The sequence below is a fragment of the Pipistrellus kuhlii genome, unplaced genomic scaffold (assembly GCF_014108245.1).
Source record: "Pipistrellus kuhlii isolate mPipKuh1 unplaced genomic scaffold, mPipKuh1.p scaffold_m20_p_4, whole genome shotgun sequence".
NCBI lineage: Eukaryota > Metazoa > Chordata > Mammalia > Chiroptera > Vespertilionidae > Pipistrellus > Pipistrellus kuhlii.
Window position 1 is genome coordinate 89,716,530 of NW_023425540.1, and position 13,732 is coordinate 89,730,261.

The 13,732-nt window shown below is 40.6% G+C and overlaps 1 long non-coding RNA gene across 3 annotated transcripts in view; it reads right to left on the reverse strand.

The window, feature by feature from the left end:
* The window catches only part of LOC123651174, a 34,480-nt gene extending 20,754 nt beyond the window's left edge, over window positions 1-13,726 (reverse strand). The window contains exon 1 of one of the 3 annotated variants that reach the window (XR_006739704.1): window positions 13,561-13,726. This is a non-coding gene — a long non-coding RNA (uncharacterized LOC123651174). The remainder of the gene's footprint in view (window positions 1-13,560) is intronic. The other 2 variants (XR_006739703.1, XR_006739702.1) reach the window with 2 other exon arrangements.
* Between the last annotated feature and the right edge of the window lie 6 nt (window positions 13,727-13,732).

The following is a 13,732-nucleotide window of genomic DNA, read 5'->3' on the forward strand; positions in this document are numbered from 1 at the left end:
TTATGAACAACAAATACATAAATATCAACAAGTGAATCTAAAAACCAAGGAAATTAAAAAAAACACACCTGATGAACAATATTAACTGTTGAATATAATAGAATCAGAGGTATGGAAGGGGAGTGAACTGACGATTCTTGGGAAAAAGGGGAGAGGGGGATGTGGGAAGAGACTGAACATAAACTGTGCACCTATGGATGAGGACAATGGTGGGGTGGGAAAAGGGCAGAGGGTGGGGTGGGAACCTGGTGGAGGAGAGCAATGGGGGGGGGGGGAAGAGGAATATTTGTAATAATATGAACAATAAAGATTTATTTTTAAAAAAGAATAAAGTTAGATCTTTGCCACATTCTATAACAAAAATTAACTTAAAATCGACAAAGACCTTAACATAAGAGCTAAACCATAAAACTCTTAGAAGTGTCCTAACTGGTTTGGCTCAGTGGATAGAGCGTCAGCCTGTGGACTCAAGGGTTCCATATTCGATTCTGGTCAAGGGCATGCACCTTGGTTACAGGCATATTCCCAGAAGCCAGTGTGCAGGAGGCAGCTGATTGATGTTTCTCTCTCATCAATGTTTCAAACTCTCTATCTCTCTCCCTTCCTCTCTGTAAGAAAATCAATAAAAATGTATTTAAAAAACCACACAAACTTCTTAGAAGCAAATATAGGGTAAAAGCTGCACAACATTGGATTTGTAAATGATTTCTGGAACCTGAAATAAAAATAACCAACAAAGAAAATATAAATTTGACTTAAACATTTAAAACTTTTGTGCATCAAAGGATACTATCAAGAAAGTGAAAAGGCAGCTCACACAGTGAGAGAAAATATTTGAAAATCATTTATCTTATTGAGTCTGGTATTCAGAATATATAAAGAACTCCTACAACTCAACATCATCAACAACAACAACAAACAAACAAACAACCCAATTTAAAAATGGGGCTTGAAAACAAAGAAAAATACCTTTTCTTTAAACCATGTTACAAAAATGTTCTCAATGAATGAACATCTAATCACAACTGTCAAATACCTTAAACATTTAAAAAAATATATATTTTCATTAATCTCAGAGAGAAAGAGGGAGAGAGAATCATCAATGATGAGAGACAATTGACTGGCTGCCTCCTGCATGCCCCACACCGGGGACTGAGCCTGCAACCCATGTATGTGCCCTGTCTTGGAACTGAGCCATGACCTCCTGATCCACAGGTCAACACTCAACCACAGAGCCTCCCGGACCAGGCACCCCTAAACATTCTGACTGTTCAGTTACCCTCTGCCCTGCTCTGTGTGCCTAAGAGACAGCTTGAGACTATGAGCACAAACAGGACCCTTAGCCAAACCGAAGTGACAGTTCTGGTGAAAGAGCCTTCTTTGATCTATGAACACTGTAATTAGCCTGCTGACAACTTCTCACCTGGTATGTTCCGTTAAAGGGCATGTTTATCCTGATTGTTATTTTTTTTTAAAGGGTAAAGTTGACTATTTATTTATTTATTTTTAAAATATATTGAGTATTTTATTGATTTTTTACAGAGAGGAAGAGAGAGAAATAGAGAGTTAGATAAAGCAACAAGCAGACTGTCAAATTACAGCGGGGAAGGTAGGGATATCTGGGGGAGATAAGAGATCAACCGAAGGACTTGTATACATAAATATAAGTACAACCAATGGACACAAAACTCGGGGGGGGGGGGATGTATGGGAGGGGGGGCAATGTTAAAATATGTACACAGATAATAATTTAATAAAAATATTTTAAAAAATTAGAGAGTTAGAAACATCGATGAGAGAATCATTGATCAGCTGCCTCTTGCACCACCCCCACTGGGGATGTGCCCACAACCAAGGTACATGCCCTTGACCAGAATCGAACCGGGGACCTTTCAGTCCGCAGACCGACGTTCTACCACTGAGCCAAACTAGTTTCGGCTTGACACTTTATTTTTTAATCCTCACCAGAGGATATTTTTCCATTGATTTTCAGAGAGAGAGGGAGAGGGACAGAGAGAAATGTCAATGTGAGAAAAACATGAATTGGTTGCCTGCAACAGCCCTGACCAGGGCCCAGGCTGTGGAGGAGCCTGCAACCAAGGTACATGCCCTTGACCAGAATTGAACCCAGGACTCTTCAGTCCACAAGCCGATGCTCTATCCACTGGACCAAACTGGCTAGGGCCTGATTGTCATTTAATGGAGCAAATGAAGGAGTAGGAGTTTCAGGTGAGGAGTGTTGCATTGGGATTGCTTCCTATAACCCAGGTACCAGGAAGAGATAGTCAAAGTCATCACTGATGATAGCACTTATCTACTCCTAAGTCACACTTCTTTGGGGGATTCCTTTGTTTCCCTTGTCATCTACTCTTCCCCATTTTCTTTATTACTTATAGGGACCCTGATTTGCCCAACTGGTGTAAAAAACTAACACTACCACCTGCTGGACAGTCTTATAGAGGGCACTTAACTGTACCTCCCAATGGCAGGTGACTCTATTCTATGACCACAGCTCCAGACATCTCTGGGAGAATCTTGCAAAAGACACCAGTGGTGAACATTCATTTCAGACTCCAGAATACTGGGACACTGGGAGACACTACATTTCTTCTCAGCAGTTCCAATTCCCCAGGTGTTGGGGAGAAGGGTGACAGAGGAGATTCTTGATCTCTACCCCTTGGTATCAGAAGGTATGGGAAATTGAGAACACTAGAATCTCTTCAAATTCAGGTAAACTGCATTAATTGGCCCTGAGTAATCTGTCAGAGATAACCAACCCCTCAGCAGGACAGTGCTCATATGAACTCTTTGACTTTTAAATATACATCACTCACGACCAGGTCCCTTTCAAGAAGCAAGGCTAGAGGCAGAGAAGCCTCCTGAGTCATTCATGTTCTCTGAGCAAGTGGTAACAGTCCATGAAGGGGTAACAATTCCACTGGCCCATGTGGGCAAGGAGGCAGATGTGAGGATGTTCACTGCAGTGTTATGATAGTGCGTGCACACACACACAGACACACACATCAGTAAGTACTACCTACAAGGGCTTAAGGTGTAACTGAGACCTGGAACTACCCTGGGCTCATACCCAGCCAGCCCAGGCACATGGCCACTCATCACAATTGCAGAGTGGTGCAGCAGGAGGCTCTGCTAGATGACTGTGTGCAGGAAGTCGCTGGGCAACTGTTCTTCCCCTGCTGCTACCTTCCCTCCCATCACTACATATCATCACCCCAAGGTATGTATTAAACAATAAACTTTGGATAATGCTAGCTTCTGTACAAAGCAAGTTCTACACTCCCACAATACATAGGAAAATAAAAGCATTTAAACATGAGCAATCATTTCTATTACATAAAGGCAAAGTTAAATGTATTTGGGGTAAGGCAAAAACAGTTCAACGTGATGAATATAAATGGAATGATGAGAATCCTGTGAGCAGGGTGCAGAGAATAAAAAGAACCCAGATTTCACTTTGGAGGATGAGGGAGCACTGTTAGAGGATCTGAATGCAGAGAGGCAGCCCAATTATTGGCAGTGGAGGTGAATACTAAATGCCTCAAGAAGATTTAGAAAGGCTAAACAGACAAATTACTATATATAAAATAAAAAAGTAGTTAAAGATCTATTTTAAAGAGATATCAAACTGGGGTGGTTTTAATGAGAAAGTTCTATGAAACTTTCAGGAACAAATTATTCTCACATTATATAAACTGATCATTTATAAGTACAGAAATTATTTTAAAAAAAAACTATACAAATAATTCTACAAAGTTACTACAACACTGAAATGAACAACAGAACAAAATAAAAAACTATTGGCCAAAGTCAGTGAACGTAGATGCAAAACGTATTTTAAAAATAACACATGCAATTTGAATCAGCAGTGTATTTAAAGATCAATATTATGGGCCCAGGCCAGTGTGACTCAGTTGGCTGAGTGTTGTTCCATGTACCAAAAGGTTGTCAGTTGGATTCCCAGTTGGGGCACATGCCCAGATTGTGGGTTTGATCTCTGGTTGGGTGAGTGTGGGAGGCAACTGATTGATGTTTCTCTCTCACATGGATGTTTCTCTCTTTCTCTCTCCCTCTCCCTCAAATCAATAAAAAGTTATTTTAAAGAAATTCAATATATGAGCTTTGAAGATGGCTGTAGTGTAAGCATAAAATCTGTATCTTCCCAAATCCCCACATAAGGGAGCAAATAGATTTCAAAAACAAATGCTCATGAAATAACATTTACAACAAAACTGGATGACAAAATATCTGTAAGACCAAAAAAAACCCAAGAATACAGGTAGATTTATTTTGTACACCTACAATATAGGAGGACAATGTAGATAAGTATGTAGCCATAACACCTGTGTGTTATAAGTGCCTATGTGAGAAAATGTAGAGGAAAGAACAGGATGCCTTGACAGACTTGCAATGAAAATCCAAAGTAACCACGGAGTATTCATTTGAAAGCACTTGAGCCATTTTTGAGGACAGCTACTGAAACTGAGGAGGATTCCACCCACCCTAAAAGCATATATGTACAAGAGGCCAGGAGAAAGACCTAGAGCACACATGTCAAACACAAGGCCCGCCAGGCCTTGCAACGTGGCCCGCACCGCGCTGTCATCACTGCACTCCACTGCGTTCCATCACAATGACACGCGGTGACATAGGAGGCTTGTGCCTCGCCGGCTGCCGTACCTGCTATCTATTACGCATGCGCATAGATAACAAGTCACGCGAGATTCAGGAGGCGTGACCTATAGTCCGGCATCCGATGTGGTTGTGCGGGTGGCAGAGCAGAGGAGAGAGTGAGTGTGCGGGCATAAAAAATACACAGCAGAAGCTGCCAGTTCCTGGCATAAAGTGCAGGCATAAAAATCGCCAACAGAATCTGCTATCTGTACCCAGCCAGGCATTTATTGAGCTGCAGCAATATTGAGAAAGAGGAACAAAGTAGGTGGGATCTCAATACCAGATATCAAGCTGTATTACAAAGCCACTGTTCTCAAAACAGTCTGGTACTGGCACAAGAACATATAGATCAATAGAAGAGAATAGAGAACCCAGAAATTGACCCAAACCACTATGTCCGATTAATATTCGACAAAAGAGGCATGAAAATACAATGGAGTCAAGACAGTCTTTTCAATAAATGGTGTTTGGAAAATTGAACACATACATGCAAAAAAATGCAACTACAATAGATCACCAACTTACACCATACACAAAAATAAACTCAAAATGGATAAAGGACTTAAACATAAGATGGAAAACCATAAAAATACTAGAGGAATCCGTGCGGCCAGGCCCGGAGCAGCAGCTGCCAGGCTGGGAGTGGCCAGGCCCAGAGCAGCGGCTGCCAGGCTGGGAGCGGCCAGGCCCGGAGCAGCCGGGTCGGGTGCGGCCAGGCCCGGAGCAGCAACTGCCAGGCTGGGAGCGGCCAGGCCCGGAGCGGCCGGGGCCGGAGCAGCCGGGCCCAGAGCAGCCGGGTCGGGAGCAGCAGTGACCAGACACGGAGCAGCTGGTTGTGGAACGGACCAGAGCAACAGAGGCCAGGCCCGGAGCAGCTCGCTCCTTGCCTGCCCCTGCCCCACGGCTGCCTCTCAGACATGGCTGGAAACTTTTGCAGGAACTTGAGGGTCTGCTGAATCAAGTAATGAAGGCTTAGATCTGGATGTGTTGAGTTAGTATAGTGCTGGGGTGTTGATCTGTGAGTGCCTTGGGTGGGGCCTGGATGAGGCTGGTTGACCTATTTGGAAATGTCTTTTGTGTGAAGTGTATCATTGGGCATGTGGAGGTATTATTGATACGAGAAAATGCTAAGTAACTGATTTACTATCTGAAAAGGGATTTACTATCGGGGAAAGGGAGGGAGGAAGAGACTGAACATAAACTGTGCACCTATGGATGAGGAGGGGGCAATGGGTGGGGTGGGAAACTGATGGAGGGGGGAAGAAATGAGGAACCTTTGTAGTATTATAATATAAACAATAAAGATTAATTAAAAAAAAATACTAGAGGAATCCACAGGCAGCAAAATCTCAGACATATGCCAAAAGAACTTCTTCACTGATACTGCTCCTAAGGCAATGGAAAATAAAGAGAAAATAAACAAATGGGACTACATCAAAATAAAAAGCTTTTTACAGCAAAAGAAACCATCAACAAAACAAGAAAGCCCATTACATGGAAGAACATATTTCCCAATGTTATCACCAATAATGGTTTAACCTTCCACATTTACAGGGAACTCATACAGCTTAACAAAAGGAAGATAAACAACACAATAAAAAAATGGTCAACGGGCATAAATAGAAACTTTTGAAAGAAGACAGAAGGAAGGCCAAGAAACATATGAAACATGCTCAAAGTCACTAATTATCCGAGAGATGCAAATCAAAATGAAAATGATGTATATTATCTCACACCTGTCAGAATGGCTATCATCAACAAATCAACAAACAATAAGTGCTGGCAAGGATGCAGAGAAAAAAAACAACCTCCTGCACTGCTGGTGGAAATGCAAATTGGTGCAGCCACTGTGGAGGACAGTATGAAGTTTCCTCAAAAAACTAAAAATGGAACTCCCATTTCATCCAATAATCCCACTTCTAGGAATATATCCCAAGAAGCAAGAAACATCAATCAGAAAAGATATATGCACCCCTATGTTCATAGCAGCTCAAGTTGCCATAGCTAAGATCTGGAAACAGCTTAAGTGCCTATTAGCAGATAAGTGGATTAAAAAACAGTGGTACATCTACACAATGGAATACTCTGCTGCGCTAAATAGAAGGAATTCAGCAGAAACCGGTTTGGCTCAGTGGATAGAGCTTCGGCTTGTGGACTGAAAAGTCCCAGGTTCAATTCCGGTCAAGGGCATGAACCTTGCTTATGGGCACATCCCCAGTAGGGGGTGTGCAAGAGGCAGCTGATAGATGTTTCTCTCTCATCAATGTTTCCAACTCTCTATCCCTCTCTTCCTCTCTGTAAAAAAAAATCAATAAAATATATTTAAAAATAAAGAAGGAATTCAACATTTACAACAACATGGATGGAACTGGAGAGCATATGCTAAGTGAAATAAGTCAGAGAAAGATACATATCACATGATCTCACTCATCTATGGGAAATAATAAACAACATAAATTGATGAACAAAAACAGATCCAGAGACAGGGAATTATCAATCAGACTGTCAAACCTCAGAGGGAAGGTAGGGGAGGGTGGGGGTAAAGAGGAGAGATCAACTAAAGGACTTGTATGCATGCATATAAGACTAACCAGTGGTCACAGACAACAAGGGGGTGGAGGCATGAGTGGGAAGGGGATTGGTAAGGTAATGGGGGGATGAGGACAAATATGTAATACCTTAATCAATAAATAAAATTAAAAAAAATAAAACAAAAACATTAAGACTTATACAACACATGAAAAAAATATTGTAACTCAGAATTTTAAAAATTCAGAAATTTAACAATTTAAAAATTAGAAATAAAAAAATAAAAAATAGACACAAAAGTAGAAGAACCATGGGAGCAAATAAACACTTAAATATAACTACGAGAACTAGCAGATGAAAAAATACTTTAATGAAAAAAATGAAGAAAGATAAAAACAATCTGAGAGAAAGTTGAAGACAGGCAAAGAAACTACAGCATACAGATAATGGAATTTCTGAAGAAGAAAATTAAAGCCAAAGCTAGAACTAAAATACTTGCTAAAAATTAAAAGTGAGTATTTAATTCAAAAGGAAAATAAAAAATATTTTTAAATAATACATTTTCAACAGACTTTTTGACAGTGACACTGTGACAGAAGAAAATGGAAGTCATAGATTTAAAATATTCAAAGGGGTAGAAAATGAGATCTAAGGATTTTCTATCCAGCAAAACCCACGAGCTTCAAGTATATATGGCACCAACTGTTACTGCCATGTAAGAACTCAAGGAATATTGTTCTCAGGAGTGCTAAATAATGTATATAAGGAAAAGATGGTGAGTTAAATATAGTTACTTGTAGAACTAAGATTAAATTAGGTTAAAAAAGAAGAGAATAATATTATGTAATGGCTGCATGATCTGACAATGTAGACACATTACATTATAAAAAATTAAAAAAAAATTTTAATTGAGAGGTTGGAAATAGCATATGCATTTTTTTTAATGTTTTCAATAGCCATAACAAGTTGTGACATAATTTTTTTGTATAGACTGTTGTATGTGTAATATGAGATAAAATAAATGAGAAATTCTGGAATATTGTCTTTTCTTCTATCTTTCCAAGTCCTTGAAAATCAGTATTCTTAAAATGAAGCCCTGTGTCATATAGAAGTCAACAAATAAAAACCCTGAACTTAAATAGAAACAGTATGAACTCACAAGGTATTTTATCTTAAAGATAGATAGATAGATGATAGATAGATATGTATCTATATCTACATACACACTAGCTCTGATCACTGAAAAGGCTTGGAAGCAATAGCATTTCTAGCACCAAGATTATGGTTTTTTGAATGATCATTTTCCATGAAAAGAAACCAAGGTTTCTTGGAGAAATATTTGATTCCAAGTTTGGAGTCAGGAAATGTATGAGTCTTACACATTATGACATACCAGTGGGGTCAGGAAATATATGAGTCCTAAACATTATGACATACCAGTGGAGGAATACAGAATGTTGCAACTCCAAGAAAAACATTCTGGCCCTAGCTGGTTTGGCTTGGTGGATAGAGCTGGGCCTGCGGTCTAAAGAGTCCCCAGGTTCGATTCCAATCAGGGGCACATGCCCGGGTTGCAGGCTTGATCCCCAGTAAGGGGTGTGGCAGGAGGCAGTTGATCAATGATTCTCTCTCATCATTGATGTCTCTATCTCTCCCTCCCGTTTTCTCTCTGAAATCAATAAGAATATATTTTTTTTTTTTAAAAAGAAAAACATTCTGATTTTTTTTTTTTCCAAAAGCAGATGAAATTCTCATATATGTCCTCCCAACACCTGAAGGAAAGTAACATTCTTATCATCAAGAAGCTGAAACTGAGAGCATGCTATATAAACAAACCTTGTTAAAAATAATTATTCTTTCATAGAATTCACTAGTTTAGGCACGTTCCACAATTGCCTCTCTCTGTTTAACCTAATATAACAGCAAGTAAATTTTGTAATTTCTTTGAGTATTCATTCCTTATGAGGTTCCTGTGTCACATATAATTTGCATTGCATAAATATGTATGCTTTTCTCTTGTTGATCTGACCCAGACAAAAAACCCTAAGAGGGTAAAGGTAAAAGTGTGTCTCCCCTACACCAGATACCAGGGCAGCACCCAATGACTACTAGGACTGTGTCAAAAGAAATCAGGAGACAAGTTAAAGAGGCTCCCTCTGGCTAAAGATGGGATCATTTGAGCTTCAATAATAGTAACTTCAATGAATTGAAAACTATTAATGAATTTAAATCCACGAATTGATAATGGTGCATTTTCCCCCCCCCAAATTATAAGGTAAAGTTTATTAGAAAGTTACAGGAGTAGAAGTGAGCTAACTGGGCTGCGTAGGCTCAGGAAACAAGTTATATACACCAAAGGGCTCTTGGCGCTTAGGAGAGAGAAAAGCAAAGGCAACGGCCCTGGGGAAAAAGAAGGGGAAAGGTGCAGGTGTGATCCTGAGGGGGGAGATGCTGATCATGTTTTTGTTTGTTTGTTAAATATATTTTTATTGATTTCAGAGAAGGGAGAGGGAGAGAGATAGAAACAGCGATGAGAGAGAAGCATTGATCCTGCACACCCTCTTCTGGGGATAGAGTCCACAACCTGGGCATGTGCCCTTTACCAGGAATTGAAACATGACCTCGTGGTTCATAGGTAGATGCTCAACCACTGAGCCACGCAGCTGGGCTCACTCATGATGTTTTAAAAAGAAAACTAACCGGTCACCTTCTGGGGATGACAGAGAACCAATTCATTACTTTGAAAACTGACAAAGGAAAGATTTATCCTGCCTTTCCTATATGACCTGTACAACACAGTAACTGAATAGTAGAGAAGAGGAAGACTGGTCTTATAAAATTATTCCAGCTAATATTTGAAAACAAAATTATAATTAGAATATCATTGTTATGCAATCTCCAATGAAGTAACAGATCTAGACACCAAAAAACAACTATTGGAATTTTGACAAGGATTACACTCAATCTGTAGGTCATTTAGGAGAGTACTGCCATCTTAATAGTAAGTGGAAGATGACACACTATGAGTGACATTATCAACTTTATTAGGGAAAATGCTTCTCTACAGTTGAGGCCAATACATCTGCATGGAATCTCTCCATAAACCCACCTACCAATAGAACTGATACAAAAGGTGGCAGTGGTAGACAGAACAGCAGCATAACTTAGAGTGACTTCTGTCCAATTTGACATGTAAAAGTTATCTCCCCTCCTGATTTCAACAATTTTGGTAGTGTAGAGAACATTATTATACAACAGTAAATAAAAGTTATATGACCAAAGCAGTGGGAAGACAATTTTTCCCTTGTTCTATCTGCCCACTACCCAACAATTGTCAAAATAAATGAGAGGGAGCTAGGAAGGTTTTGGTTTTTTGATTTATAGCCAAACCACAGAAACTGGGACAAGGGCCTTTCACTTCTTCCACATAACTGTTTAAAACATTAACTCTGTGGAAGATTCAAAAAGTTTCCAAAAATATTCCAGGGTGGTGAGGAAGTGGTAATCATAGCATATTCAACCTTTGCCTGTTTCCCCTATACCTAAAAATGATCTACTCCTATGGGCATGGAAAACAGAGCCTCTACTTAGGCATTGTGTCTTAATTTTTCCACAAACTTCTGCATTCATTTTCTCTTCCTGTTAAACCTTGGAAGGTTTATCAAACAAGGACAATCCTGACCTTTTAATATAGTAAATGTTCCTTCATGTTCCTGGCTTATGTGTTTTGGCAGTGCAGTTCTGCCACAAATGCTGGCAGGAACATGTAGTATTCCCATTGAAATAACATTGTTTCTGGACATTGTCCTTCAGCTTAATTCTAGTGGAAGAATGTAAACCTCAGAGCTTCTGCTGGAGATAAGTCACAAGAAGGTCCAGGCCAAAGGGGGCTCTCATGGTTCACGTTGGCCCACAGAGAAAGCTGTCCCAGAACTTTGTTACCTGAAGGGAGAAACCATGTCTAACTCTAATTTGTAATTACCGCTCACCCAGTTTTTAGCATCTCTTTTATGCTCAGACTACAGGATTTGTTCAGTAGGTATTGGGTAAATGTAGTGACCAATCAGTTTCTAATCCAGAGGCCAGGGAGGAAAACCTTCCCTTCTCTTCCAATACGGCCAGACAGTATTTTAAGTGAAATGAGTTAGCTGAAGTGTAGAGAAGGGAGTGTTTCTTAAACCTGAGATTCTCAACGGAATTACTTATGGAATATTTTAAACTTGAAATGCTTGAATTGTCGTGACAATTCAAACGTTTTAATATATTTCTTCATTCTCTCCACTCCAAATGCTACCTCAGGCCATCTTCATTTCTCACCTAGATTATAGCAGCTTCCTAATGGGCCTCCTGAGTCTTGCCACTCCAGATCCATTTTCACACTGCTTCTAGAACTTAAATCTAAGAGATTTAAGTCCTAAATTAGACGCAGGCCCCTCATTTTCAACTTGGAGAAAAATAAGTGCCACCTTTACAACAGTCCTTCACATTATCCCAGCATGACCCTGTGCATTAATCATGTCTTAAAATTTTTTTTCTGAATTTTATGAAATTTTAAAATCTTGCTGGTGAGGAGAATGCTCTTTCCAGGGCTAATTCCTAAAGATAGTAATCAACTTATTGGCAGCAGCTTCTTATATGCAAAGTAACCAGCTCCTTTAACTCTCACAGACAAAGCCTGCCCTAAATTACCCCAGGGCCAGGTACCAGGCAACTAGAGACCATTCCTACTGCCCAAAGCCTGCCAAAATTATTTAAACTAGCTCGTCCTTAAAGGTTTACTCTGCCCTGTCTTGCCTTTCTCATGGAACAAAGGCTCTGACCTAAGCTTTCCTCTCACTCCTGTTTCTGCCTTCTGGCCAAAACCTTGCTGTGGTGTGGCATGCCTTTTCTCTACAGAAAAAGAACACATTCTTTTTCCCAATGGCATTGGCCTTGCCCTGGCTTATGTTGCTAGGTGGTTAGAGCATTGGCCTGGGAAACAAAGAATCCCAGGTTCAATTCTCAGTCAAGGGCTCGTACCTAGATTGTGGGTTTGCTCCCTGTCCCTGGTCAGGGCACATGCAGGAGGCAACCAGTCGATGTGTCTCTATCACATCAATGTTTCTTTCTCTGTCTTCCCCCCTCCCACTCTCTCTAAAAAATGGGGAAAAATATCCTTGGGTGAGAATTAACAACAAAACACACACACACACACACACACACACCTTTTACATGAATGTTCACAGCAGCATTATTTATAAGAGCCAAAAAGCAGAAACAGCCCAAATGTTCATCAACTGGTAATAAACAAAATGTGGTATATCCATACAAGGAAATATTATCCAGCCATTAAATGAACTGATGCATGCTACATGAACAGGATGTTAAAAGCCAGACAGAAAAGGCCACATATTGTATGAATCCTTTTGTGTAAAATGTACAGAATAGGCAAATCCATAGAAACAGAACACATTTGTCATTACTAGGGGATGAAGTAAGGGGAGTGACTGTTAATGGTACAAAGATTTCTATTTGGGGTTATAAAATGTCCTAGAATTAGACAGTGATGACGGTTGCACAACCTTGTAAACCTTCTAAAAACCACTGAATCATACACTTTAAAAGGGTTAATTTTATATGTGAATTACATATAATTAATCTTTATTGTTATATATTTGTATTTTAAAAACCTCTACGTATTATTCTCTTCCCTCCAAACATACTCTTCCTGTGTTCCATTATTTCAGTAGTTGGGACCACATTCTATTCAGGTGCTCGGGTGAAAACCTAAATTGTAACAAATCATTAGGTCATGACAATTCAAACGTTTTAATATATTTCTTCATTCTCTCCACTCCAAATGCTACCTCAGGCCATCCTCATTTCCCACCCAGATTATAGCAGCTTCCTAATGGGCCTCCTGAGTCTTGCCACTCCAGATCCATTTTCACACTGCGACTAGAACGTCTTTTAAAAACAGAATCTTCAATGGCTCCCTCTGACCCAGGTTGAAGTTCAAAACCTTAATGGGATTTATAAACTTCAAATTTCGGCCCAGGGCAAACCCCTCCAGCCAGGCTGGAGACCACAGTTATCACCCCAGCTTCAGCACGCACAGGACGACTCTCCAGCTAACGCCCACGGACCCCAGGCCTCCACCTGTTTACCACCTCCGGGAAGGAAGCTCTCCCGCCCCGTCAGGCCTCGTTCGGCGGGTCTCCCGACCCCCCTGCCTCCGTTTACTCGTCGGTTCCTCGGGCGGGTGCGCTCTGGGGGCCGCCACTGAATGGGCAAACATGTCCTGTGAACAGTGGCGGGCCCGAACTTCAACTTAAAACTGTGACGTGGTCCTGAACTCACCCCGACTTCTCAACTTTTAATAGGCTTTGCCGGGCGCCACTGCACTAGCAGCTCCAGACACCGTCCAGCCCTGCGGTGAATTATCTATATTTAAATTATTTATCGTTACCGCCGCGCCCGGCCTCGCACCGCCTCACGCCCTCCGGAACCACTCTTCGCCGCGCGCCCGGGC